We start from the raw sequence: 27,479 nt of genomic DNA on the forward strand, positions 1-27,479 counted from the left end.
CACTCTACAGTCCTGTTTCTCTTCCTTCATGGTCTTCCCCAGCCTGAGGGTGGCATGAGATGCCCAGTGACAGCATATCCCTGGCAAGCTCAACTACAAGTGATTATTTTCAAGATCCTAAACTCAACCTTCCCACTGGCTCTGCCCCTGGGCTGTGAGATGACGACTGTTCAGATGGAAACCGAAGTCACTGCCAGATGCAGGAACTGAGAGGAAACCCCTAATAGAATATTATGGAGCCATTTTTAAAGTCAATTATGGAAACCAAATAGAAATATGTTGGGTGCATCTTAAGTTAAAAGGTAGAACACTTCATTTTATGTACCCTGTATTACAACAATATTTTTTTTAAATGCACAACTATGAACAGAAGTTTGCCAAGGCAAGAGCAGGATATTTTCAAAAAGCAAAAGTAATTGCTACGATAGTGTAGTAGGATTCATTTATCAATTTTTTCTTTAATAATTTTCTGTTACAATTAAATATTTCCCCCAAAAATCTATTCATTTCATTCTTTTTCTACTTCCCTACTCAAAGCATCCCTCTTTCCCATTGACCTGTTTTTGGACTTCCCAAACTCCCAAATCAAATGGGTCCTTTCTCCCATTGATGGTCCTCCTTCAACTTCCCTGAAAAAAATGTCTGAGCTTTACTGGGAGGTTAGCAATTAGCATCAGTTGCCTCAATGTTTCAACTTAAAAATTATTTTCCACAAATTTCTCTCAGAATGTTAACATCAGTCAAACCCCTCTGCCTAATGTTGAAATAAACTGCTTAATTTTAATAATAGGCTACAGTAACCCTTTAACATAATAAAGCCTACAGAACACATGCACCAGACATATGCATCTTGATGGAGGGTAAATTAAAGCAGAGTTTAATTTTTAAGATGTGGATAATCGTAGAATTTTTTTAAATAACATATATGGAAATCATAGGAAAGCTTATTCAAGCTTGTACAGGAGAGTGGCAGTGGCTGACTCATTATTTGCTTCCCCTTAATCCATAAAGAAACTAATGTGTCGTTCTACATTACTGACCATAGAAAATCAGACTCATTGAACCTCATTCTCCTTGACTTTTCTGCATCTGTCAAGACTGTTGACCATTCTCCCTTTCTAAAATCCTTCTTTTGGTTTTCACAAAACCATACTGTCCCAGCTCGCTTCAGACCACTCCTTGTAGGCATGGACAATTTCACCACGCAGGAGGAGGAAGCAGTGAGGGAAACTGCTTCTCTAAACAGAATTCTGCCCAGTAAGAAATTCGGTAGGTGAAGTAGAACCTCTGGCTGGTCATCATAACAATCAAGGAAGGGATGATCAGGCAAGGTCAGACATTTACCTCAGACCAAAAGAAATTACGCTTCAAGGAATTCAGAGAAAAGAGCTTGTTTCCTGATCAGAAACTCTAAGGGATTTTTAAAATTTAATTGAGATAGCACCACTCTGTCTGTCATTATACCCCAGGGGGGCACCCCCCAATCACTCTATGCATGCCTCCAACTCCCCTCATATCTTTCAGCCTGGAAATCACCTGCCCATGCCTCTCCACATGCCCAAGTCCTACTTTCCTTCAAGGCCTAACTTGCTGTCCTCCTCCATAACGTCTCTGCTGACTGTCTCACCCTAGGCAATCACTCCCTCCTCTGAACTTCCTGTCTGTATTCTTTATGTGGCACTTAGCACATGCTAATTTCATCTCCTTCTTGTTTTTGCAAATGTGGCAAAGCTCCCAAGCTGAATTGGAAGCTCCTTCAAAGCAAAAACTATCTCCTTACTCTGCATATCTCATAGTTCAAAATAATGGCCAATCAATGTCATAAAGTCATAAAGATAACAATGGTACTTACTGTCACCTCTCAACATCGCTTTCTACACCATGGCTACTCTGACAAGACATGGAACCTAGGATCTGTTCTTGTCCATTCCCAGCTTCTCTATGAGTCACAGGGTCAAACCTGCTAAAATTTGGTTTCTTACTCTTAAATGAGCCATAGATACAACACAGGTGTGGTTCACAGTTCAATGAGTAAGTTTTCATGAATGGTTTGAGCTCCTTAGATGATAGCTGCCACTTATTAATGTTATTCTTCAGCGCATGTTGTCTCGCTCCTGGCATGTTTTGTGTAAAAACAAACTGATGGCCTTGATTCTCCATATAACTCATTGACCTTTCCAGAGTTCACACTGGACTCCATGCCCTTGACCAGCTATGCAGATAGGACCTAAACTGATTTCTAGACTGGTTCAACCCTCTCCTCTTCCTGCTAGAGAAAGTTCTCAGGAAGGAGTAGAGAGAATTAACTACAAAAGGGAGGGTGAGCCTATGTGAAAGGACCATTAAGTTAAACTCTAAGAAATTCATACAAAGACAGTTACTAATTAGTAAAGAACATTTTAACATTAATTCATGAATTACAGCATATTATCCACTGAAGGCACCAGATGTGGACCCTCCAAGACACTCCAAGGGTTGCAGTGTCTGAGGGCTTGTGCACATAGAACAGACTGGGACTTTTTACCAAATTAAGAAAAGTAATGTAAACGTGAAACTGTGACTTGCCCCCGTGAAAATTTTCTTGGATAAATTTGTTAATCACCCTGAGCTTCACTTCTTTATTCTTTAAAAAAATGAAGAGCCCAATCTCTTGTGAAACTGATGGTCAAAAATAGTCTTTAAAATGTCTGCTTTTGTTAAGAGCTTTAGTAAGTTTTCTTCCCATTTACAGCTATACCTTTTGGATTGGTAATAGTGAAAGCAGTTCATCAGAGATGAGGACAATTTTCCCTAAATTTATTTAATGAGCTTTCAATTAAACTAATAATATAAATTTTTAAACTTTCAGACTTTTAAGAAATTCAGACAGAGTGATGTCAGCATCACAGCAGAGTGGGTTATTCCCTTTGTCTCTCACTTCTAAGTTACAACTAAATGGACATTCATTAACCGGCAGAAGATTCCCTACACAGCACAACAGGACATCTGAGAGATCCACACAGCCGTGCATCAGGAGGTGGGTGGACTGAATCCTCAGGAGGCAGTGGAACTAGGTGAGCATACCCCTCCCCCTCCCTGGCAATAGTGAACCAGGTCACGGATCCTCACACAGCAGCCAGCACACTGAAAGAGGAGGCAAGGGCAACCCAGCCCATGCAAAAGCTTTTAGAGTTGTAGCCCAGCCCACAGCAGTGCCCTCTATGCCATGGTGGCCCCACCAGTGGGAACACTCTACACTGAGTGGCAGCAGCTCAGCTCCCCATGAAGACACCCTACCCACTCAGAAGGCACCCTACCCTGTGGAGCACAACAGCACATGGGACCCACTGAGTAGCAGCTCAGACCCTGCATGGGTGCCAATCCCACCAAGCACAATGTAGGCAAGATGGCATCCTACCTAGTCAGAAGACACCCCATCCACAGAGCACAGCAACCTGCATGACTCACTGAGTGGCAGCTCAGCCCCCACGAATGCACCCACCCCCTGAGCACAGTGCAGTTGAGAAGGCACCTTGCCTGAAGAGCACCGCAGCCCATGGGATCCACTGAGTAGCAGCTCAGCCCCCACATAGGTGCCCCTCCCACCTAGCACAGCAGCTCAGCCAGTCCACTGCCAAACACAGTGACCCCACCCAGGAAAGCAACCCATTTGCCAAGCAAAGAGGCCCCACCTACAGCATGCAATGCACCCACCCAACACAGAGGCACATGAGCTCAGCCTGCAGAGCAGCCCTACCTGCACAACTTCCAACAGACAGGGTGGGATCAGAAAACATAGCTCCTGCTCCCCACCAGCAGCAGCAGGTGGAATCTGTGAACTGATACTACCACAAATGCACCAGCAAAGGATCAGTTCATCAAACACCATGAAGAACTACAGTAACACTTCAGAGCAGAAAAAAAATAAGTCTCAAGAAATTTACAATCTAAATAATAGAGAATTCAGAATAGTTGTCTTAAAGAAACTCAATTAATTACAAGAAAACTCTGAAAGATAGTTCAATGAGTTCAGGAATAAAATTAATGAGCAGAAGGAGTACTTCACCAAAGAGACTGAAACTCTAAAAAAAAACAAAAAGAAATTCTAGAGATGAAGAACACAATCAGTCAGATAAAAAATAATCTAGAAACCATAAAAAATAGAGCTGATGTTGTGGAGGACAGAATTAGAGAATTAAAGGACAAAAATACAGAAATCCTTCACGTAGAGGAGGAGAGAGAACTAAGATTTTTAAAAAATGAAGAAATTCTTTGAGAAATATCCAACTCAGTTAGGAAAAGCAATATAAGGATTATGGATGTTCCAGAGGAAGAAGGGAGAGAGAAAGGAGCAAGGAGCTTGTTCAAAGAAATAATAGCTGAGAATTTCCAAACCTGGGGAAGGAGCTGGAATTAGAAGTAAAAGAAGCTAATAGAATTTCTAATTATATCAATGCAAAAAGACCTTCTCCAAGGCATATAATAGTAAAACTGGCAAAAGTCAATGACAGAGAAAAAATATTAAGGGTAGCAAGGCAGAAGAAAATAAACTACAAAGGAACTGCTATCAGGCTTTCAGTGGATTTCTCAGAAGAAACCTTAGAGGCTAGGAGAGAATGGAATGATATATTCAAAATACTAAAAGACAAAATCTTTCAACCAAGAATACTCTATATAGAGAAACCACCCTTCAGATATGATGAACAAATAAAAGTCTTCCCAGATAAACAAAAGCTGAGAAAGTTCATCACCACTAGACCTCCCCTACAAGAAATGATGAATGAAGCTCTCCTACTTATAATAAAAAGGCAAAGGTTTACAGAGCTTTCAGAAAGGAGATAAAAGACAGACAAAATCAGACAAAAATAACCTATATCAGAACACGTTAGCAAACATTTAATTACAACATAAAAGATAAAGGGGAGGAAAGCACCAAAATAATTATAAACATTTCAATTTAGTCACAAACTGACAACACAAAAAAAGAATAATTTGTGACAACAATAACTCAGAAGGGGAAGAGGAAAAGATGGAACCTGCTTAGCCTAATGGAGATAAGAGGCTATCAGAAAATGGACTGTCTCATTTATGAGATCTTTCACACAAACCTCATGGTAACCAATAAATAAAAAATCACAGCAGCACCACAAATCATAAATAAAGAGAAAACCGCCACAGAAAACCACCAAACTGAAATGGTAGTCAGAAATACAAAGGAGAAGAAATGATGGAAATATAGAACACCCAGAAAATAAGAGACAAAATGGCAGTATTAAGCCCTCATATATCAGTAATCACTCTAAATGTAAATGGACTGAATTATCCAATCAAAAGACACAGAGTGGTGGGATGGATTAAAAAACAAGACCCAACAATATACTGCCTCCAGGAAACACATCTCAGTTCTAAAGACAAACATAGGCTCAGAGTGAAAGGATGGAAGATGATGCTCCAAGCAAATGGCAAGCAAAAGAAAGCAGGTGTTGCCATACTTACATCAGACAAAGCAGACTTCAAGATAAAAAAAGGCAATGAGAGATTAAGAGGGGTAGAATATAATGATAAAAGGGACATTCCACCAAAAGGAAATAAAACTTATGAATATACACATGCCTAACACAGGAGCACCAAAGTATATAAAGCAACTATTAACAGATCTAAAGGGAGAGATTGACAGCAACAAATAATAGTAGGGGACCTCAACACCCCACTTACATCAGGGGATAGATCACCCAGACAGAAAGTCAACAAGGAAACAGTGGTCTTAAGTGAAACACTAGACCTGATGGACTTAATATATATATATAGACTATTTCATCCAAAAACAGCAGAATACACATTCTTCTTAAGTGCACATGGAACATTCTCAAAGATAGACCATATGTTGGGAAACAAGGCAAGCCTCAATAAATTTAAGAACATTGAAATCATATCAAGCATCTTTTCCAACCATAATGCTATGAAACTAGAAATCAACTACAAGAAAAAAGGTGAGAAATGCACAAATATGTAGAGATTAAACAATATGCTACTGAACAACCATTGGATCAATGAAGAAATCAAAGGAGAAGTCAAAAAATATCTGGAGACAAATGAAAATGAAAACACAACATACCAACTCTTATAGGATGCGGCAAAAAGCAGTGTCAAGAGGGAAATTTATAGCAATACAAGCCTACTTCAACAAACAAGAAAAATATCAAAATAAAAATCTTAAACTACACCTAACTGAAGTAGAAAAAGAAGAACAAACAAAGCCCAAAGTCATCAAGGGGAAATAATAAAAATGAGAGCATAAATAAATGAAATATAGACTGAAAAAACAATAGAAAGGATCAACGAAACTAAGAGCTGGTTCTTTAAGAAGGTAAACAAAATTGACAAACCCTTAGCCAGACTCACTAAGAAAAGAACACAGAGAAGTCTCAAATAAATAAAATTAAAAAGGAGAAATGACAACAGATACCACAGAAATACAAAAGATTAGAAGAGAATACTATGAAAAACTATATACCAACAAACTGGATAACCTAGAAGAAATGGATAAATTCTTAGACTCATACAACCTCCCAAACTGAATCAAGAAGAAATAGAGAATCTGAATATACCAATCACAAGTAAAGAGACTGAAACAGTAATCCAAAATTTCCCAAAAAACGAAAGTCCAAGACCAGATGGCTTCTCTGGAGAAGTCTACCAAACAATCAAAGTAGAGTTAATACATATCCTTCTCAAACTATTCCAAAAAATTAAAGAAGATGGAATGCTTCCTAACTCATTCTATGAGGCCAACATTACCCTGACCCCAAAACCAGACAAGGATAACACAAAGAAGAAAAATTATAGGCCAATATCACTGATGAGCATAGATGCAAAAATCTTCAACAAAATACTGGCAAGTCAAACATGGCAATACATTAAAAGGATCGTAAACCATGACAAAGTGGAATTAATACCAGGGATGCTAGGATAGTTTAATACCCACAAATCAATCAACGTGATATACCACATTAACAAAATGAGGAATATTAATCACATGATCATCTCAATAGATGCAGAGAAAGAATTTGACAAGATCCAACACCCATTTATGATAAAAATCCTCAATAAAATGGGCACAGAAGGAAAATACCTCAACATAACAGAGACCATACAAGATAAACTGACAGCCAACATCATACTTAATGATGAAAAACTGAAAGCCATCCCTCTGAGAACAGGAACAAGACAAGGGTGCCCACTCTTGCCACTCCTATTCAACATAGTACTGGAGGTTTTGGCTAGAGCAATTAGGCAAGAAAATGAAATGAAAGGTTTCCAAATTGGAAAGGAAGAAGTAAAATTCTCACTGTTTGTGGATGATATGATTCTATATATATAGGAAACCCTCAAGAATCCATCAGAAAACTATTAGAAATAATTGACAACAATAGCAAAGTTGCAGGGTACAAAATCAACTTACAAACATCAGTTGCATTTCTGTACCTAATAATGAACTAGCAGAAAGAGAAGTCAAAAATACAATCCCATTTGTAATTGCAACAAAAAGGATAAAATACCCAGGAATAAATTTAACCAAGGAGGTGAAAGACCTATACACTGAAAGCTATAAAACATTATTGAAAGAAACTGAAGAAGACATAAGGAAATGGAAACATATTCCATGCTCAAGGATTGGAAGAATAAAATAGTTAAAATGTCCATATTACCTAAAACAGTCTACAGTCCAATGCAGTCCTATCAGAATCCCAATGACATTCTTCATGGAAATAGAACAAAGAATCCTATAATTTATATGGAACAACAAAGGATCCTGAATAGCCAAAGCAATCCTGAGAAAAAAGAACAAAGCTGGAAGCATCACAATCCCTGACTTCAAAATGTACTACAAAGCCGTAGTAATCAAAACAGCATGGTACTGGCACAAAAACAGACACACAAATCAATGGAACAGAACTAAAGTCCAGAAATAAAACCACACATCAATGGAAAGCTAATCTTTGACAAAGGAGCCAAGAATATACAATGGAGAAAGGAAAGTCTCTTCAATAAATGGTGCTGGGAAAACTGGACAGCCACATGCAAAAGAATGAAAGTAGACCGTTATCTTACATCATAAACACATACTAACCCAAAAGGTATTAAAGACCTGAATGTAAGATCTGACACCATAAAACTCCTAGAAGAAAATATAGGCAGTACACTCTTCGACATCAGCCTTAGCAGCATCTTTTCAAATACTGTGTCTACTCAGGAATTTTCTACTCAAGAAAAATTAAACAAATGGTACTGCATCAGACTAAAGAGCTTCTGCAAGGCAAAGGAAACCAGGAACAAAATGATAAGAGAACCCACCAACTGGGAAAAAAATATTTGCAAATTATATATCCAACAAGGGGTTAATTTCCCAAATATATAAAAAACTCATACAACTCAACAATAAACAGACAAACAATCCAATGGAAAGATAGGCAGAGGATATAAACAGACATTTTTCCAAAGAAGATATACAGATGGCCAACATCAGGAAAAGATGTTCAACATCACTAATTATTAGAGAAATGCAAGTCAAAACTACAGTGAGATATCACTTATGTCTGTCAGAATGGGTATAATTAACAAGAGAAGAAATAAATCACAGAGAGGATGTGGAGAAAAGGAAACCTTCATACACTGCTGGTGAGAATGCAAAGTGGTGAAGCCACTATGGAAAATAGTATGCAGATTTAATTAAACAATTAAAAATAGAAATACCATATGACCCAGCTATCTCACTACTGGGTATTTATCCAAAGAACATGAAATCAACAATACAAAGAGATTTATGCACCCTATGTTCATCGTAGCATTATTGATAAGAGCCAAGATGTGGAAGCAACCCAAGATGATGGGGTATATATATACAATGGGATACTACTCAGCCATAAAAAAAGATAAAATCATCCCATTTGCAACAACATGGATGGGTCTTGAGGGCGTTATGTTAAGCAAAATAAGCCAGACTGAGAAAGACAAACACCATATGATTTCACTCATAGGTGTAAGATAAACAAACACACAGACGAAGAGAACAGTTCAGTGGTTACCAGAGGCAGAGCGGTGGGGAGATGGGCAAAAGGGGTAAAGAGGCACATACGTATGGTGATGGATAAAAACTAGACTATTGGTTGTGAGCACAATGTGGTCTATACAGAAACTGATATATAATAATGTACACCTGAAATTACACAGTCATAAACCATTATGACCTTAATAAAATAATTTTTTAAAAATTCAGACAGATCGTTTCACTTGAGGGGGGGTTTCGAGCTGTAAACTGTTGTTTTCACTGTTCTGTTTTAGTCATTCCTTGAGGGCAATCCATATTTTCTAAGTGCTGTATCCCATGTCTTATTTTGTCTCTCCGTTCATGGTGATGCAAGGCTACTATTTCCCGTGATGCTTGCTGGTTTGAGTGTTTAGAAAAGTTAACAGCACATATACACTAAATTAACGTTGATAAATATTCTTAGTAAATTGTTTGAAAATGAGAGAATCATTCAGCTGAATTCAATTTGGTAAATATAGTATTCATATCTTATGGGATATTAATTCGTACCCAATCATGCAGTAAAATTTATTGAATGGCTCTATATCCTGGGCCTAGAATTGGGTACAGGAACTCACAGGTTAGTGAGAAAGGCAGACAAGTAAGCAAGCTTTGTACTATAATGATAAAAGCTGCAATTGACATAAGCAGTAAATGCTAAAAACATTAAGTGCTCAAAAAAAAAAAACCCACCATATAAGAGATTAGAGAAGAGGAATGAAGGACAGAAAAAGGTCAGGGAAGATTTCCATAGTTCAGTGACTCCTGAGTTAAGCCTTTAAAGCAAGTAATCACAATAACAATAACAACAACAGCACAACTATGAACAAGGCATTACAGCTAGCATTGTCTTTTTCAAATTAAACCTCAAGCTCCTGGCTCTTTTTTTTTTTTTTTTTGTAGGGGAAGATTCAGCCTAAGATAACATCTATTGCCAATATTCCTCCTTTTTTCCTTCCTTTATGCCCCCCAAATCTCTAGTATGTAGTTGTATATAATTGTAAGTTCTTCTGGTTCTTTTATGTGAGTCACCACCACAGCATGGTTACTGAAAGACAAGTGGTATGGTTATGCACCCAGGAATCGAACCCAGGCCACTGAAGTGGAGCGTGCCAAACTATAACCACTAGACCATCAGGGCTGGCTCACCTAGCATTTTTATAGTCATCAGCTTGTTTGTCTTTATCACAATCCAGATAGGATCTGTATGTTACAGATGAGGAAGCTAATTCTTTAAAAGGACAAGATTACAAGCAAGTGTGTGTTTGTTCCAAACAACTTCAATGACCTAGCCAGAGAAACAAGAATTGGTGCACATTCAGATTTTCCCTAACTCGTCGATCAAGACGAATTGAATTGAGGTCTTATTACTACACACTTTTAAAAAGGAAAGAGGTCAAGGACAAAAGGCAAAGAAATATATTGAATGCCTCATCACCACCACTCCTTCCCACATCCTCTCACACCCCATTCCCCACCAGGACCCCAGGACTATTTTCAGTCTGAACAACTTTTCTAGAACAGATGTCTAGGAGGTCAGTCATGTTTTATTTACTCAGAACAAAACATTCAAATCCCAAACATATTCAATATCTTAACCTAATTTTTTTCAAAATGACTGTTACTCTACTTTTTCCAAAGTCAAAAAAATAACAATATTCTTTAAGAATTCCCCTACAGTGGTGAAAGCAGGATTTTAACCCAGGTGTGTTTGAATCCAGAGTCTTTCATAAAAATCCATTATAAAAGCACTGTTTTTAAAACATTCCAGCCACCTTTTAGTTTGCATGTAAATTAGCAATTTATATGCACCTTAATTCTTTTCTCGCAAATTTTATTTCCAAAGATTTCAATCAATTTGTGTCTGCTTCTGTCCCTTCACTGAATTAATAGTCCATGATGTACACATCCCAGAATTATTAACAAACAAATACCAGCTGCCAAACATTACACTGTGGTGTGGGGAAGCAAATTATGTAAGAATAGGTTTTGTTATGTAGAACTCTTTATAAAACTAAATAACATATTGTTTATATACAATACATATGTAATACATATATAAAAAAACATTTTTAAAAATCAATGGAGTGATATACACAGAATTTGAGACAGTGGTTTCATGGGGAAGGAAGTGTGTATGGGCTGGAAGGAAATGACATTGGGGAAAGAGATTCACTTTGGATGGGTTAATACTTACTGGTAATGTGCTAGTTTTTAAGCTGAATGATGAGTTCACAGGTATTATTTTGCTATGTTTTATGTTATCAATATTAGTTTATATGTATGAAAAAAGTTTAATAATTTTTAAAGCAAGTCAATAAACTGCTCACGTCAAGAAAAATATCAGTATTCACCCTTTACGTCAAAGGATGTTTAGATATTAAAGCTTACATGTCATCTTGAAGTCACTTCGACCCATATGGACACCAGGGAAAAATCCCACCAAAAGAAGCCTCTGTGACTTTGAGCAGACAATCCGGTGACAGCTCCTGGGGCTAGCCTTGGTTGTCCATTATCTAGCCTTGGTTATCCTTTGTCACAAAATAGCTGCTTTGACAACTGCTGAAACCAACACTAATTACTGCAGGAAGGTTGCCTGGTTATTCACCCCATTTCTAAGGCTTTAGAAGGGACTACGAAATTTTAGAGGCTACCATCAACAGACAGGCCAAATAATACCCTCGATTTCTGTTGTGTTTTATCTTGTTTACTGGACTCACTCAGCCGTCTGTGGGAGATTATTCCAGGGACACAGCCATTATTTTATTCAGCTTTTTATTCTCTGGCTTTAATGAATTAATAAAGTCTTATCCAAATTCACACATGAAGACTCCAACAAATTCACAAGGTCTGAGGACCTAGACCAGCCCTGCCCATCATTTTGATCCTTCCAGGTGCCTGTGTCCTTCCCCTTCTAGAATGTATTGATATGTGAAACTACATTAAATCTATCATACACGCAAATGCTAAAAGAAAAATTCCCTGCGTCTTGAAGACTAAAAGTACCTCATTGAGGGACATCAGTGATTTTATCACAGGCACATAATGACCCTGTTATCTTTGCCACCAATTTCTAAGGGAGAATGATTTTAAAAAAGAAAAAAAGCAAGGGGAAATCAGAAATTGAGAGTTCTGAATAAGGATCTTACATAAGAGGAAAAACGGGTTTTTTTTAATTATTCCACCCAGATCCAGAAAGCAGTGAACTTTTCCAATCACCCATGGAGGGGGAAAAAAGCAAACAAGATTCTTTCTTGGCTAAAACAACAATCTGGTCCTAGTGGAGAGAGGAGCCCTCAGGGTTGGCCTGTCAATTTCTAATTGGTTCTGACGAACTCTTTCACCTTCGTAAAGACTGTTTCTCTCCCTGCCCCACAGCCCCACAAGGGACAGACTTTCTTCTTCACATTTGGAAATAACTTTCCCACCAAATGCTCTATCAATCACACACTGATCTTTTTTTTCTTATGGTTTGTTCATTTATTCTAACACATACCTACTAACATCAAGACATGAAGCCTTTTGGACCATAATATGTGAGCTTTATAGATCAATTTGCATGGAAGAACTATCTGTCATAATCACTGTTAACTCCCTTTATAACGTACTATGAGTTTCAAAATGATATGATGGGCTTGAGAAAAACTCTGTCAAGGATTCAAAGTTAAGTATTCATCCATATCACAACTGCCCTTTCTGAAGGCACAATCACAAAATAGACGTCCAAAAAATCACCCACAAGTGATGTGTTAACACACGTTCATAGGGATCCTGTAAATCTGACACAGTATACATGCAGAAAATCTACAGGTGTCTTTTGGAGTCTCATAGTATGTTGAATGAGAAAAATCCGTTTCCTGTTTGAATCAAAGTAGTATAAACTGAGAGCAGATATATTGGACCTCAGAAGAGAGGACTCAAGTTTGAATCCTCGGCTCTGCTACGGTGTAACTTGAAGCAACTTACTTGCCTACTGTGAATCCATTTCCCCATTTGACAAATGAAGAAAATAACCTTGTATCACCGGGTTGTTGGAGATTAAATGAGATGATATATGTAGGGCCCTTGTAGAAAGTAGATATTTAAAGTAGATATTTAAAAGTGGTGATGATCATCTCTGGGCTTACCCACTCAGCCCTCCATCCTCCAAGGTCATTTTCAAATTGTCCCCAAACTCCTTCTCCGTAGTACTCAGGATTCCTTCAGTCACAAACAGCAGATACCCAACACAAACTAGCTTAAGGAGAAAGAGAATATATAGGCTTTGAGAAACTGAATGGCCAGACCATATGTAATAAGGGAACTCTGATCCACAACCTCTGTAGCGACCACCCCAGGAAGTCAAAACACAACCTTTTTAGCAATCAACCCAAAGTTTTCAAGACTTGGTCAATACTTCCAGCTTCTCTAATTTTTTTTTTTAAAGATTTTATTTTTTTTTCCTTTTTCTCCCCAAAGCCCCCCCCGTACATGGTTGTATATTCTTCGTTGTGGGTCCTTCTAGTTGTGGTATGTGGGATGCTGCCTCAGCGTGGTTTGATGAGCAGTGCCATGTCCGCGCCCAGGATTCGAACCAACGAAACACTGGGCCGCCTGCAGCGGAGCGCGGGAACTTAACCACTCGGCCACGGGGCCAGCCCCCCAGCTTCTCTAATTTTTTAACTCTGCATCCAACTTGGGACCAACTGGGAGAAAACCAAGTATGTTCCCCTAACCAATCACGTAGGACGCCTGCTTCCTAATTAGCCTGCCTCCAGTTTCCCCATGCCCACACCCTCCAATTAGGACATACCTGAAGCCTTTCCATCTTTCCACTAAAAAGCCTTCCCGCTCCTCTGCCTGCCTTTGAGCCTTTGCCAAACAGAAGTAATGGTGGCTGACTCCTTCGCTATAGCTAGCTTTGAATAAATAGCCTCTTCTTTATTTGTTGGGTGGTCTTTGTTTATTTCCACAACTTGAAAACCATGCGAGGATGAATGGATGGTGCGGCTGGATCCAGCTGTTCAACTGATGTGCCCCTACATCCTCTCTTAGAGAAGGCTCTGATCAAGATCACTGATGACCTCAAGTTTTCCAAATCCAATGGTCAATTTATTTGCACTCCTCGCATTACCCAAATTGACTGTCCACCTTACCCTAGGAAACCACTACAACTAATCCCGCAGCTAATGATCTTGCTTCTTACTTGACAAAGAAACTAAAAGCAATTATAGAAAAACTGCCTCATTTTCCTATCAGTAACTTTACCAGCCTAGCTTCATCTGTACCATGTATTCTGCCTTATCTCTGTGACAGAAGATGAACTGTCCCTGATCCTACCTAAATCCAAACCCTCCATCTGACACTAATCCCATCCCTTCTTACCTTCTCAAGGTCTTTGCTATTACAGCTATTCCCTCTCTGCCCTCTCTTCAATTTTCCCTTTTCTGTAGGATCATTCCTACCAGCATTTATGTATGCTGTAATATTTCCTCGTAACAAAGCAAAACAAAACAAAAACCTTCCCTTCACCCTACATCTCTCCTCCAACTACTACTCCACTTCTCTGCTCCTCTCAAAAGATTATTTATGGGGCCAGCCTGGTCGCAAACAGTTAAGTTCGCACGTTCTGCTTCAGCGGCCCAGAGTTCACCAGTTCAGATCCCGGGTGCAGACCTATGCACTGCTTGTCATCCATGCTGTGGCAGGCATCCCACATATAAAGTAGAGGAAGATGGGCACAGATGTTAGCTCAGGGCCAGTCTTCCTCAGCAAAAAGAGGAGGATTGGCAGTAGTTAGCTCAGGGCTAATCTTCCTCAAAAAAAACCAAAAGCTTATTTATGCTTCCCCTCCCCTCTTCTTCAACCCCCTCTATTTCTTTCAATCCATTCTAATATGGATTTTAATCCCCACCACTCCACTAAAACTACTCTGTCAAAGCCGATGACCTTCACCTTGCCAAATCCAATGTCAGTGCAGTGCTCAAGTCACATGACCTCCAGCTAATCCCTCCCTCCTTCTTTACTTTCTTCACATGACTTACATAAAATCCATCCTCTTCAGCTTTCTTCCTAGCTCAGAATCTGTTTCTCCTCTCCCTCCTCTGGTAATGTTAGATGATGCCCCAGAACCCCTTGTTTGGTCCTCTCTCCAACTAATGGAGATTCACTCCATAGGTGATCTCATCCAGTTCTGGATCATTACATGCCATCTACTCAGATTAACATCTAACCTCTCCCCTGAGCTCTGAACTTATATATCAAACCACCTACTTATTTATCCAACTCTCTACTTAACATCTCCTTTTGGATGTGTAATAGAAATCTTAAATGTAATATGACCCAAACCGACCTCCTGATTCTGTTCACTTACTCTTACACCAGGCTTTCCTCATTTCAGTAAATGACCCAGTCTGGGTCATGTGCCAAATCCCGTGACCTGTAGGAAAGAGCCCCCCCAAATGAAAGACAGTGTTATTGCCGTAAGGGAGATGAGAAAGCCTCTTGGGCAAACCACAAGCAATAGTTTCCACTGCCCACTACCTAAGCCAGCCCTCAACCACCTTCGCTTCTCAGCAGACAACATTGCCTCCTGTATCACTGAGAAAATTAAGGTATTAATTTTACCTATACTTGCACAAATTTTTACCTCCTTTGCTCCAGTTCAAAGCCAGCTCTCCACCTGTGACCTTGGTCCTGTTCCTTCATTATTCTTCATTGCTATTGTTCCATCAATAATCTCCTTTCCCTGCTTTTCAGCCTTTTCCTCCCAACTGATGTTTTCCCATTAGCCTATAAACATATCAAATTAGCACCATCCTAAAAACCTCTAGCTCCTGCCTATATTTCTCCTCTTTTTCTCAGTCAAGCTTCTTAGAAGCACAATTCACTCTCTGTACTTGCTTCCCATTGTCCCCTCACTGTTACAGCAACATAGTGTGGGGGACTAGAATTGGCCACACCAAGATATGTCTCTTTGGCATGAGGATTATTTTAGGTTGGTTACTTTTGAAAACTGCAGACATGAGAGAAACTCTGAAAAGCGGAAGTTACTGTTTGTAAGAGATATTTACATTTGTAAAGGACATCTCCATCTGTAAAGATGTCTCCCTCTCCGTACCAGGAAGAAGGGGGGATGACCTTATCTCTAGAAACTCTCATCAACGCAGAAGGTAAGGACTTAAATCTGCATAATAACCTGATTCTTGTTCACTGTGCTTTTCTGGTAATCTCCTGTAACTGATTCTCCCCACCCCCAACATCGTTCTTTGTCTTTAGCTGAGGGTGGTATTTAAGGTGAGAGCTTCTGCCATTTTGGCAAGTTGCTCAGTTTTCCTGAGCCTCTCCCATGTATACATGTTATAAAGCTTTGTTTAATTTTCTCCTGTTATTCTGTCTCATGTGAATTTAATTCATTGTCCAGCCAGAAGGACCCAGAGTGGGTAAAGGAAATGTCTTCCTCCCCTACACTGGCTTCTCTGCCCACTGTCCTTTCCCTTCCAGGGACTTGAAGCATGGAAGGCAGTGTCTCCACTCCTGACTCACCTTCTCTGACCCACACCATTTTGGAATGACCACTTGCTCTTCTCTCTGCTGAGGCTGGACCCAAGGTACACAGCATGTAAAGTGATCTGAAACAAATAGAATAATGGGATTCTCAAAACAATAGGCCAATCCACCGAATTTGGTCAGCCCTGGAATAGCTGAGACATAGTCTTCCAATATTCTCATGAATTAGCTTAGAAAAATTATAAAAAATTGTAAACCCTTAATTTTTATGAATTTTACAGTATGTATTACTGATAGAAATAATCAACTCAAAATAACTGACAAAGTAAAAAATGTACGTAGAAAACTATTAACAGATTATTTTAAAAAAAAAAAAAAAAAACCTGATTGAAGAATCACATTTTGTTGAAAACTAAAAATTGTCCTGGGAAAAATAATCATAAGTATATGAAACTAGCACAACTAAAACTTCACATGGTAAACATTTTAGGGATTAAGTTTGATAGATAAATCAGCACTTCTTGACTAAATTTGGATCTATAACATCATAATTGGGCAAATTGGGCTTGGTTGTCATAATGACCACAAAATAAAATAATACAATACCTATAATTTTCTATGAAAAAGAATTACTGTCCTTGTGAATTTCCATGAGAAAGAATTGCTCCAAAGAAAAATAACTTTGGTAAAATAGTAATTAAACAGGAAAATAATGGATAATTTTAACTGTCCTGAAGATAACATTAAGGCATTGAATTGGCTTTATGGTATTAGCTCCACAAAATATGCTGTCGTAAAATTTTATCAAAGTGGGGAAGATGCTATTTAAAATGCTACCTTCACGAATACAGAGAGGCAACATCCACAGACTCAAGTTAGCAGGGTAAAAACATCTCTTCGGTTGGAACTGCAGGATCGAAATATCCTTTCCATCCAGGTAGAGTTTCTTGATCTCCCAGACTGGTCTGCTGCTTTGCTAACAGTTTTTTTAGCAATTACCAACTTGTACTGAAATTACCCCCAGAAAGCAAGCCCCTCAAAGGCAAAGTTGTTGTTTTATCCATCTGCACATTCACAATGCCTAAAATAGTGCCTAGAACTTAGTGAATGTTTAATGAATTCAGTAAGTCAACACCTGAGGACAGGGTTTCTCAAATTTAATGTACACCAGGCTTAGGGATGTTAGCATTGGTATCTCTGAGGTTCTCTTGTTTTCCCACTTGTTTGTCACTTCATGGTTGCTAAATGACTGCTGGAGTCACAGACATCCCATCCATGCTCAAGGCAAGAATACGAGGGGCAAGTAGTGCCACTTGCAACTCCCTTTTATAGGGAAAGCAAAAGAATTCCAGGAAATTATTCCCTAGACTTTCACTTATGTCTCATTGGCTAGAATTACGTAAATGTCCAACCCTAGTTGCAAGGGCAACTAAAAGAACAAGTATTAGCTTTTCTTGCCTCTCTGGTGAAAAGCGTAAGAGAAAAAGGGTTAAGAATGACTGTTGGTTCAGCCAAGCAACATCTGCCATATTGTTATCCCCAGCCACTGGTCATCTACCCAGTTCTCCAAAGATAACAGCAACAACGGTAATAGTAGCAGTGGCTCACCCTCACACTGCACTTATTCTGTGCCAAGGATTATTCCAAATGTTTCACATCTATTAATTTATTTAATCCTCACAACAACTCTATGAGATCCTATTATCGCCATTTTATAGATGAAGAAAGTGAGGCACAGATAGGGTAAGAACTTGCCCAAAGTCACTCAGTGGGAAGTGACAGAGTCAGACTCACACAGTTTGGCTTCAGAGCCCATGCTCTTAACGTCTACACTCCATAGATTCAAAAATAAACTAATGATGAGCAAGTCCCTAAGCACTGTTGCCCCATGCAGCTGCTGTCAACCTTTATTGCGCTGTAACAATGTCATCTAGTAAAAGAGACCTTCAGATACCTGCCTTTATCTTTCAACCTCTCTTCAAAATGCAGCCCCAGGATGGGGGTAACATTTTTAATGTGCATTAAAATTCAAAACTTGTCCTACTGCTTGGTTTATTTTGGGTCTGGTTATCTTTTGTCCTACACCTTGGCACACGAACCCTGTCCAAACTGCAGGCATGATAGGAAAGTCTTGCAAATGAGGTCCCAAGACAAGACAATGGTAGGCATGTCCTTATTATCAGCTTGTCTTCCAAAATGGAGGGCATATTCAAATTCTCGGTTACCCTGAGCCCCTGAGGTCCCGCTAACAACTCAGCTTGTTTATTCTAACTAGGACGTGTCCAGGAAGTTCACACGTCCAAGATATCTCTTCCTTGGAGCTGTGCATATGGCAATGAAAATGAAATAAGACAGAAACGACAAAAATAAGATTTACCTCCTTCAGAGAGTCCAGAAAGCTTTCCTTCCCCTCATCACAGGCATGTTATGTTATCTCTGAATTATTTCTGTGTTATGGAAATTTTAGTATTAGAACCAGGAATGCATGTCATTGCTTTCAATTGTTGAAGATGAAGAGTTGCTATGCATTTTTAAATTAAAAATAACTTTCTTGTTTTTCTTATAACAAAAGTAATGTCTATTCATTGTATAAAACAACACAAAAAAATAAGAAAGAAGAGAATTTTAAAAACACACAATCGCACCATTCATAGGTAACCACCATAAATATCTTGGTATATGATGTATATGGTATATTCCCATTTATTATATATGGAAATATATCAGATATAATGATAAACCCCAGATAGTTTCTTGTTAGGCTCTATATTAACAACTAATGCACTTAGACTGAGTCAGAGATAGTTGTCTGCTTCCAGGCATTAGATACTCAGGCTGGGGGAGCAAAGGAGGGATTGACCTGGAGGCAGAGAGTTAGCAGGAAGCTAAAGGAGCAAAAAGAGATGAAAGTACTGAATTCCAGGAAAGGATCCATAATCAGAGGCCAAACCCAACAGAGACAAGGCCAATCCCATTTGTACACAGAGAACCAGTGACCCTGATCCAGGACAGGGCGGGAGTATGGCTTTGGAAGTATGTCACAGGCATAGTGATAGTATCAGATAAAGACATGGAACATTTCAGGAATTCCATCTGATAAGCAGAAATGGATAACAGAACGGGGTCTAGCACTGAGACATGGTAGCATCAAGGCATGAAATGAGCTGTTGTCAACCTTCTGAGGCACAAAGCAGGGGCACCTCCCCAGCAAGATCAGGAATGGAGCAGGGTGAGAGTAGCTGAGAGAAACCTTAAAAAGTCAAGAGACCAAGACAAAAGGGGGACAAATCAGTCACTTACCTGACTGATGGGGTTATACATGCTGAAGAGACAGTATCAACAGCCTGACCATTCTGCTCCCAGGTGTGGGGAAATCACAGCTATATCTAAGGCCTGCTCCTTTGCCCTCTGTTAGTTCTGAGAAAAGGGCAGGGCAAATAGAGATGGCATGCATCCTGGACAATAGGAGAATGCTAGGAATGGGGTAGAGACCATCTGGTGTAGAAGAGTGGATCGCAGCCCCCAAACCATCTTTGTGACTGAGCCAAATGCAATGACTGTAGTGTTATGATGTGGCATATTCTGATCACTGAGAGTAGAATGCACTGATTTATCAATCCCCATGCTGCCTTATGTCAGGTAAACATGGCAAAACACCATTTCAGGCACCCAATACTAGTACTCATCGGCCAATGTCAGTGGGAGCCTGATGAGCTGAACAGACTGGAACCAGCAAGAAAAGCCCCCTTCCTCCTGCAATGTCCTTCCAGTGCCTTCTGTTGACAAAGCTCAACATAATTGTTCCTGCTGCAAAGGAGAAATGCTTAAAGGATCCAGGTCCATCTTCTCGGAGCAAGTAATGAAGGATGGATATGGAACTGAAAGGTAATAATCGATAACTGATGCAAATAATATTTAGTGATTTGTAGAATTTGAGTTCCTTTTTTTTTTTTTATCTTTCTGTTTTTGTTGCTGCTGCTGCTGCTGTTGTCATTGTGGTCTTATGAAAACCATTCTATCCCTATAAAACTTTTAGTTGCCAAACATTTCTTCCAGGCCCATTACACAACCCCCAAAACAGTAGCATCATCTCTAGCTCTGGAAGTGTCACTGTATTTCATCGTGAAGTAAGTGGATTCCAATCACTTCCTTACACTTCCACCACTCCCACCCTGGTCCCGCCACCATCATCTCTGCCCTGAATTATTGCATTAGCCTCCTAATTGAGTCCCGCTTCTACCCTTGTGCATTTGTCCCCTACAAACTATCCTCAACACAATAGCCAGCGGGATACTTTCAAAATCTAAGTCAGTTTACGTCACTTCTCTGCTCAAGACACTTCAATGGCTCCCGATTCTGCCCAGAGTAAAATCTAAAGTCTTACAAAGGCCTAGAAAGGCCCTACAGTGATCTTCCCTGATCTCACTAGAATGTAATCTCTGAAAGGGTAGAGATTTTTGTCAGTTTTATTCATTGTTATGTTCCTGGAACCTAAAACAATGCCTGGCTCATAGTAGATACTTTTGTTGAATGAACAAATACCTCACACCTAGAACTAAGCCAATCATCAAAAGTCTAGGAATATACCTGGAATGGAGACTATTATTACCTTCCAGAGAGGTAGCAGGAAAAGAAGATGAGCCTACTCGAAGTCATTCATTCACCAAATTAATATGCATTGAACACTTACAATGTGTTCTAGTGAATAAAACAGATATGGCCCCCAGCTCCATGGAGCTCATAGTCTAGTGAAGGGTCGGGAAAATTTTTCTGTAAAGACCAGATAGTAAATATCTTAGGCTTTGCAATCAGTGAGGCCACATACTCTGCCACTGCAGCATGAAAGCATCCAGAGACTGCACGTGAACAAATGAGTGTGACGATATTCGCAAGTTGTACAAACAGGTGGGGGCCCGGATATGGTCTGTGACCATAGTTTGCCGATCTCTAGTCTACTGAAACAGAGAGATATTAATCAAATAATCCCTTAAACAGGTATATAATTGCACACTGTGATGAATGCTACAAAGAAAATTGGATTAAGGGCACAGAAGAAGGAAATTTGGCCTAGTCCAGGCAGGGTGGCATAGACATCCCTGCAGAGCTTAGACATGATTGAAGAGTAGCTGTTAGCTAGGTAAAAAAAGGCTTCAAACAAGTGAGCAGCATATGCAAAAGCCCTGAAGTAGAGGGTAGCCTGACCTATTCAAGAAAGGTAAAATTGGCTTTCCCCCAGTGCTCAAGGGTGAGAGGAGGAGAGGGAGCTAATACCAGAGAGATCATAAGAGCCAGAGGATATAGGGCCCCATGGGCCATGAGACAGATTTGTTCCTGACCCTGAGAGCAGTGGGAAGGCACTGAAAGGGAGTGTGGCCATTCACTGAACAATACTCACTGAATGCCCAGCATATGCCAGGCACTTATCTACAGTGAAGAAAAAACGTTGCTGCCTTCATGGAGCTCATAGTCAGCAGGGGGCAGGGGGCAGACAATACACAAAACATATGCAATACAATGTCAAGTAATATACTTGCCAAGAATGTCAAGTAAAATAAATGCCGAGAGTATACTAGCAGAAATGACTAGAGAGGGATGGATGGTGCTTTAATCAGATTCATGTTTCAATTATTCTGTTTGACATGGAGAGAATACATTGAAGAGTGCAAGAGTAGGATCACAAAACCAGTTAGGGAACTTGACCTGGCTCCCATGGCTCCCGTGGCTAGGGTTTTTATGATATAGCCTGAATTATGGCAGGGGCAGTGGACATGAGAGAAAATGATGGGTTGGAGATGAATTTATAAACTAAAATTTACTGGCCTTGGTGATCCATTCGATATCCAGACTAAGGGATAAGACAGTGTCAGGGATGAAGGATGACCTTCAGGTTTCTTGTTAGTGCAACTGGAGAGATCATGGAAACCTGGAGGAGGACAGCTTGGAAGGGGAAGATGGCAAGCTTACCTTTGGACATGTGAGTGTGGGTGCCCTCTGGGAGATCCAGACAAAGAAGCTGAGTAGACAGTTGGATAATTGGTGGATTTTTGTGTCCATGAACAGCGCTCTGGCCAAGTGAGGCAATGTCCAAGAGGCAAGAATTGCCCTGCCCTGGGACTGGGCTGAGAGGCCCCCACCCGGACTGAGGCTCAAGCCCAAGGATATGGCCCTGTATCCAGGGATGTTGGTAATGATACTGATAAATGCTGTGGTTCCATATTTAGTGTTAATATGATCGCAGCTAAAATGTACCGAGTACCTATTACGTGTCAGGCACTTGGATTATCATATTTAGTCCTGACACAATTCCATAAGGTATGAACCATTATCTTCTCCATTTTAAAAATGAGGAAGCTGAGTCTGAGAATTTAACCAGTACAAGGTCACAGATGGTAAGCAACAGAGTCAGGACCAAACCCAAGTCTGTCAGACCTCCAGATCTGAGCTTTACATACTGACAGCAACTCAGCTAGGGATAACTCACAAGAAAGTGCTGGTAGCCTGGGCTGGGGGCAAGAACAGCCTAGCACAGGGGGAGTTGCACCATAAGTGAGGAAGCCAACTGTGGGGAGAAGACAGAGCTGGGAGCCTGGCAACAGAGACACCCTCACAGGGAACATTGGGACATTTGGGAAGATTAGGCCTTCTCATTGTGTTATTTTAACGCAAATTCCTTCATTTCAGCACACTTGGGATAATGGAGTATGGAGAAACACCTGGAGATATGGAGGCAGAGCCTAAAGAGTAAACTAAAATTAGTGTTACTCCTAAACCAGTGGTTATTAAACTTTAATATGCTCAAGACTCCATAGCGAGGTTGTTACAAATGTAGATGGTACAATCCCACCTCTAGAGATTCTGATTCTGATTCAGTGGCTCTGGTATCTTCGTTTTTACAAGCACCAGGTGATCTGGTCTGGGCAGCACTAAGATTGTACCTTGAGAACCTTCCCCAAAAAGCTTTCTCTTCCTGACCTTTCATCAAAAGCAGTTCCAGCCTCTCCCTTAATTCTCATAAAGTTTCCACTTAGTCTTATTTATCGATGGGGAAGAAGGATGTGTGCAATGATGTCCAGCTGCACGCCCAGTAGTAGGCAGTTGTGCCTCAGAATCTTTTGCACTGCCTAAGTGGTCCAGGCTTATAATAAATTTCACAAGGACTTTCTTCTCTACACAGCAAAAAGGTCTCTGGCATCCATTGACAGGTTAATGATGCTCAGAAATGATCAACAGTATTTGGGGGAATTTTTTCATTGACTCGAAAGAGAGAAATTTCATTGAGGATTTCTCTTTTTCAACAGAATAGCTAGTTCTAAACCTAGAGGCTAAATGCCCAGGAAGTGGATTTCAGAATGTCAATTAAGTGACAGGTTCTCTGCCTGGTGGGTGGCAATGAGGCGATTTAGGATGCATGACAGCCCAGCAGGCTGAGCCTTCTACTGTTCTCAGGTGAAGAGACTGAGCATCTCTCTTCAGTATGTCAACTTCCAAGCTTCTCTTTTGCTGTCTGTTTTTCCCCAGCTGGCACATATTGATTTTTTTTGCGGGGGGGGGGGGGGGGGAGGGCATAGTGTCACATAAGGGTGAAAACGTGTGCTAGAATACACAGGCAACTTTATTTCATCTTTGTAACATGATTACCTGTTCTGGTAGGTCCAAATACAATTTATGTCCACCAGTCCATCCAACAAAAGGAAAAGTAAAAAGAGGGACCACACATAGGAGGGCATTTTCTCATCAAAAGCTGTAAAGAAATAAGAAGACGAAAGTGCTGGCTTTAATTCTCCCAATGAAGCAGGAAGTGCTGGCACTCATGTACTTGTCTAATCAGTTCACAGCATCCTATACACAGGGCTACGCAAAGTGTGGTCCTCACACCACCACCAGTCTCCAAACTGTTGATATGCAGAGAGAGTCAGTGCCTAGAAACTTCTACAGCAGTTTGATAATGACATGACACCAAGTGTGTGATAGGTGGACTCATCTCGTTGAACAAGGTGTGGACCAGTCAGTTGTGGACTCATGCAGTGAGTTTCAGGTGGAGTGAACTGAATAGTAGCATCAGTGTGTGATGGGTTGGGAAAAATGTGTGTCACAATGCTCTTCTGATATAGTCTATTGTTTGTAGTCGTACGCTCAAACTCTCTGAGCCAAAGGACTAGACTGTGACATTGTGTAATAGCGAGGTTTTATTAGGGGAGCCAACTCTAAGACCCAGAATGTAAGGGCCTGTTGGATCGCAAACCGGTGCAGCCGCCATGGCAAACAGTATGGAAGCTCCTCAAAAAATTAAAAATAGAACTACCATATGATCCAGCAGTTCCACTTCTGAGTATTTATCTCAGAAGTAACAAAGAATACAAAAACAGTAACTCAAAAAGATATATGATATCTGCAACCCCATGTTCATTGCAGCATTGTTTACAATAGGCAAGACATGGAAACAACCTAAGTTCCATTGATGGGTGAATGAACAAAGAAGATGTGGTATATATGTATACGCAATGCATTATTATTCGGCCATAGAAAAGAATGAAATCTTGCCATTGTGACAACATAGATGGACCTTGAGGCCATTATGCTAAGTGAAATAAGTCAGCCAGAAGAAAGACAAATACTATATGATCTCACTTATAAGTGGAATCCAAAAGAAAAAAAAAAACCCAGCTCATAGATGTAGAGACCAGATTGGTGGTTGCCAGAGGTGAGGGGGTGGGGGTGGGATTGAAAGGGGTGTAGGGAATCAAAAGATACAAACTTCCAGTTATAAAATAAACAAATTATGGGGACGTAATGTCCAGCATGGCAACTATAGTTAATAACACTGTATTGCATATTTGAAAATTGCTAACAGAATAGATATTAAAAGTCCTTATAACAGGAAAAAAAATTTTGTAACTATGTATGGTGATGGATGTTAACTAGACTTATTGTGGTGATCATTTCACAATACATATATACAAATATTGAATTATTATGCTGTATACCTGAAACTAAATATAATGTTATATGTCAGTTATACCTCACACACAAAAAAAGTAAGGGACCAAATTTCTATTATATTAGATATCTTTCTCCAACTGCCATTTCTCAAGTCCCACATACACGATTTCATGTTTTAGAAAAGTGTCAATACTTAAAGAAAGTTCTTACAGCCCTGGTTTAGGGATTGTGAAGGAAGATGGAAAATGACCTTGTGAAGAAGAAAGCAAATTCCTGATCCTCAAGCATAAACGTGGGCAGGAGAAGGGAAAGACTCCAGACAGAAAGCAAAGGCAGACCAAGATTAAGTGACAACTTTTACACCAGAAGAAAGCCAAAAGTGAAAAGGGCAAGCTATCCAAACATTTATGCACTAAAGAGTAAGAACTGTGGAAATAATAATCATTAAAGTATTTTATTAGATGAATAAAATAATTCATCTTTTAGTGTCACTAAAGCCAACTAAAGCCAACACATCGCTTTCCAAATAACTCCTGTTCCTCATCCTCCTTGTCCCAGACCTAGAGCCCCAAATCCCCCCAAATCAGCACTCTGAACTCATCTGAACCTCTGGACACCCAGAAGAGGTCAGGGAATTACCATCATTGCCAGGTCTTTGCATTTATCTCCTGAAATTCAAGGCTAAGCAATTGAACGAGACTAATTCCAATTTCTCACTTTCAGATGTTGTAGAGGATGACATCTCCATGGAAATGAAGCATCTGGACCTGTAACCATCAGGGTTCTGTGGGGAAGCAGATGGCACACTTGAAATAAGACACTGTTAGGAAGATTTACTTACAAAGCTCTGGGTATGGGGGAACAACAGGGACAATGCAGTAACCTGAGGCTTAATAGTAGCCAAATGGTTACCAACTAGGCCTAAAAAGAGAAGGAGAAGAGAATTTGCCAGAACCTAGAGGGAGAGAACGTGTAGATACCACATCTTGAGAAGAGCTGTGACTCGATAGATGGATTCAGCAATCCAGGCAACTGAGCAGCAGGCAGCCAGGGGAATGCATGCTGGGCCTCATTCCTCTCCCTCCTCTGAGCTGCTGGGATGCCTCATTGAACAGACACAACTGGAAGCCAAAGACAGGGAAATCCTTTGTGTGACCTCACAGGGGGTCAACGGTTCAGAACAGAGCCAGGTGAAAAACAAAATTAGAAAAGAAGAGAATGGGAGGAGGGGAGGTGGTGGGGACCAAGTGATAAGCGGATTTCTGGTACAGCACCTGAACTATCTTTAGAATAAAATCTGTACCTCAAAGGTTTCTCCATCCATCTCTGATCCTATTTCCCACCTTTATGTACATAGCCCATTAACAGACCTCTAGATTTTACTTAAGTTTTTTTTCAACTTTGAGGACAGAATTCTAAAGTCATCTTCACAAATGCGATCCACGCTCAAACCATTTAACCATCAGCACACGGCTCCTGGGAAGATCATATTTGAAAAGGAGCATTACCTTTTAAACACATACATAAAAAGATCACGTTTATTTTCATGGGGGGGAATAGGTGTGTTTAAGCACCTTCAACTGTTCTTAAATAAAGTGCTGTAAGACCCCACAGCCTACATCTGAGGAACACCTTGTTGAGAATCCCCTCATCAGCGTGCCCAGCAGGGCCATGAGACACTGTGGTCTTGGCCATTGGGAGCTTGAAGGAAAACAGGGGCAATGCTGTGGGTCACATGTTCCTACTTCATTGAATTTTTATTTGACTGCACCTGATCTCTTTCTGGAATCACATTTTAAGGCCTGTTCTCAGTTATTCCATCCAGTCTTGGAGATAAAGTGTCCAATTACCCCAGCTAAGGAGAACTGTACCCCTAGGCAGCATCACCTCTCCATTCTACTCCAGGCCACTCAGGGGGCCTTTGTTCTCTGTAAGCCTTTGGACTCCTCTAGAGGGTCAATAACTCATCAAGCCTCAAAATCAA

At 40.1% G+C, this 27,479-nt stretch overlaps 1 long non-coding RNA gene across 4 annotated transcripts; it reads left to right on the top strand.

Moving 5' to 3' along the window:
* The first annotated feature begins 15,521 nt into the window (after positions 1–15,521).
* On the top strand, positions 15,522–26,867 carry LOC139046477 (uncharacterized). Of its 4 annotated transcripts, none has more exons than XR_011506580.1 (4): positions 15,522–15,660; positions 16,550–16,656; positions 20,195–20,440; positions 26,219–26,867. It is a non-coding gene; the product is annotated as an uncharacterized lncRNA (long non-coding RNA). The 4 variants fall into 4 exon arrangements; XR_011506582.1 differs by having other exon boundaries at positions 20,221–20,440; XR_011506583.1 differs by lacking the exon at positions 15,522–15,660 and adding an exon at positions 16,118–16,218 and having other exon boundaries at positions 20,221–20,440.
* The last annotated feature ends 612 nt before the right edge of the window (positions 26,868–27,479 follow it).

The sequence above is a fragment of the Equus asinus genome, chromosome 10, assembly GCF_041296235.1.
Source record: "Equus asinus isolate D_3611 breed Donkey chromosome 10, EquAss-T2T_v2, whole genome shotgun sequence".
Classification (NCBI taxonomy): domain Eukaryota; kingdom Metazoa; phylum Chordata; class Mammalia; order Perissodactyla; family Equidae; genus Equus; species Equus asinus.